The 3,207-nt window shown below is 32.4% G+C and overlaps 1 long non-coding RNA gene across 1 annotated transcript in view; it reads right to left on the reverse strand.

The window, feature by feature from the left end:
- LOC111087711 overlaps positions 1 to 3,201 on the reverse strand; it is a 14,452-nt gene extending 11,251 nt beyond the window's left edge. The window contains exon 1 of the long non-coding RNA XR_002612372.1: positions 3,072 to 3,201. This is a non-coding gene — a long non-coding RNA (uncharacterized LOC111087711). The remainder of the gene's footprint in view (positions 1 to 3,071) is intronic.
- Between the last annotated feature and the right edge of the window lie 6 nt (positions 3,202 to 3,207).

A 3,207-nucleotide genomic window follows, 5' to 3' on the forward strand; every position in this document is an offset into this window, starting at 1 on the left:
AAAGTCTTTAAAACAGCCCCCATGTTTGTCTAGGTAAGCACGTGCATGTGCACAAATACGATCTTGGACATTATTTTATGTTTATACTTGTCGTTTATTCACCAACAGCATTTCTATTATCAAGATCTAATTTGATACCGTTCATGATAGCTTACATGTTTGTAAAGTAATTTCATTTGGTATAAAATATTTCTACACTTAATAAGCACTTGTGCTGTTTATCACTGCTTTCTTGTCATAAGTAAAGTTACATGAGATCAGGAGCTTGCTGTATATCTGTTTACAGAAAAGAACATCAGAGACCAAGTATATACAAAACCAGATCAGCAGCTTGCTGTATATCTGTTTACAGAAAAGAACATCAGAGACCAAGTATATACAAAACCAATATTACATTTTTCTGGGGTTTAAGATACTCTTTTTGGACTTTAATAGAAAAAGAACATTAGTGTTGAAATAACTCTTTTTAGATACATCATTCACAAATAAGTTTGTTATCCTGGTGAGTTTAAAAGGCAACTTCATGTCTCCCCCATTTTCTCGTACAAAATATTTCTGTCTAGAGTACTTGTAACCATCAAGAACAGCTTCGGAAAGACGTGCGATCTAGGTGTATGGTGACCTACAAAACAGGTTGCCTTTACACCTGACAACTGCATTTAAAGTTTTACCAAGGTGAACATGTTCAGGCTGTCTTGCATTTAGTCAGTTTTTGTACTTCAGTTTCATCGTTTTTGTTGCTCATAGACTTTAGACAATGGCTCCCTTCTCTTATACCAAATTCTTCATCTCATCATTTAAAATAAGTTTCTTTTCAAGTGGTGTAGATGAGAACTTTTCATCCAGGTTTTCAAAGTCTTTTACTCTTTTTTTCGGTGTTTCGTTATGAATATCAAGTAGAATGATTTTTCCTCCATGTGTTTTTTCATCGTCATACAAGCTGCAAGGAAACCTTTTCAAGTTACTTTCTAGATGTTTAAATGCATTAGACATGCATGCAACAGCATTCTGACCACAGACATTTATATGCATGTGCAGAAGAAAATCCTTATTTAACCAAATGAAATGGTTTTTAATTCTAATGAAGGATGCTCAATCTTCAGATTGTAACTTTGCTGTAATCAACATGTAATTAATGAATTTTTGATTGGGCAAGCCATCAGTTAGCCTTGTGGTAAAGCTTTATATTTCAGAGCTTACAAACCAGGGTGGTTCAAAGCTGTGTGATGTCGTAAATATTATCCGACCAGCATTTTTAGCTGTGAGGGTATTATAAGAATGGTAGTCAATACCTTTATATGAGGGATAGAGTGTTGTTGACTGGCTACTCTACCTTCTGGTCAACAGTTCAAAATTATAGATGGCAGCTGATAGGCTTAGATAACTTTGGTATAAATACAGAAATACATTTTCCATTGTTGGCTTCACCAGTATTGCTTGCAGTACATTCTTGAGTATAGTAGAAGCTGGAGAATTCCTTTTTTGATGTAATGTCAACTTAGTGCCATTCCAATTCTTGTACTTTTTAATGGAAAGCTCTCATCAGTGGATGTAGATTTTAGATATACAGTTTGTGTAAGATTTGCTGATGCAACTTTTTTGTATTTGTGAATAATCGTAATTATTTTTGTAGGAGTCATGTAAATCTAAAAAGAAGATTATTGTAAATAGTATGTTGTCATATAAAACAACTTTTACACTCGATTTACTTCAGTATTTGCTTTAACTTTTATTTTTTATCTGAAGTATTTGTAGTTTCTATATTTTTCTTCTCTCCCTGTGATTAGTAAGTACTAGAATCCAATTTACCTGTCGTCTTTTAAAATACATTTGAGACATTTAAAACCACTTATATTTGTTTTATTTGACTAACTCTTAAGTTTTCCTGAGAGTTTCGTCCATATTCACTGTTTCTTGTCTGTCAAAAAGACTGTGGCCTTGTTAGAGGCCTTGACTCAAAGTCTGATTAATCCAAAGCTAAGTAATTGGTCATTTGTTTGGGAGTTTAATTTTTTTTTTTTTACCAGAGATATTTTGATGTTTTTTAACAGTATTTTTAATGAATGCTGCTAACATTAACCCCCACCATCACCACCATGGTTCACATTTACTTAAAAGAAGCACATGTTGTTTGGGCAACAGAAGTATTGTATGGTTGTTTTTTTTTATCTGATTTTTGGTTTAGTCCAAATTTGGTAACATATAAACGTTCACCTCGTATTCACTGAAGCAAATATTGGTTTTTCAAGTAGAGTTGAGATATTTGCTTTGGCATTTCACGTGTGCCAAGTTTAAGTGCTGTTTCCATGTCTCCTTTAGTTCTCCAAAAGAAATTATATCGCTGGCTTAACAATATATATATACACATAATGAATATATATATATTTATAAGTTTTTGTATTTCTTGCTTGACTCGTTAAATAGAAGTGTGTGTAAATGTTTGAATACATTCTGCTACTTTTGATGTGATTACCCATTTATAATTTTGTGCAATTTTAATGAATTTGTGGTCTTATCAGATGCTTGATAATAGATATTTTAGCTCTTTGCTTGTAGCTTTTAGTAAGCTGGGTTTAATGAGGTGTAAAAATAAATTTATTGGCCAAATATTACTGTTGGAGTTTGTTGTTTTTTTTTATACAGTGTTTAGGCAGTTTCTAACCATGACAGTAATGATATTCGAGACATTGTTGATCTGTAATTAAGTACTGTTTAATGGGAATTTTAATCACATGGCAAGTTTCACTTGAAACAAGACTGATGCTCTGTTCTCACATAATAAACCCTTATCAGCATATTCTTACAAAATAAAAACCTATTTATAACTAGACCACATTTTAGTTACTAGGACTATGAAGCCAAAAGTAAAAGGTCATATTTCGTTTTTGCCTCAGTAACATTATTTGTCATTTGTGGTTATGCATCTACTACAAGATTAAATCTCCCATTTTGTCAGACCAGAGTTGGTGGAGGGTGCCATTTACTAGCTGTCTTTTTCCCTAGTGTATCAGTTCAAAGATATGAATGGTGTGCTGGTAGTCCTTGTGTGGCTTTGCAAGAAAATCCTAAACAAGCTTCTGTTTATTTTTGGTGACTTATGTATGTATATATTTATGGATTAATTTTATTTGATGTAAGAGATATGGGCTTCTGTTTATTTTTGGTGACTTATGTATGTATATATTTATGGATTAATTTTATTTGATG

Source organism: Limulus polyphemus, unplaced genomic scaffold (genome assembly GCF_000517525.1).
Source record: "Limulus polyphemus unplaced genomic scaffold, Limulus_polyphemus-2.1.2 Scaffold2517, whole genome shotgun sequence".
Classification (NCBI taxonomy): Eukaryota; Metazoa; Arthropoda; class Merostomata; order Xiphosura; family Limulidae; genus Limulus; species Limulus polyphemus.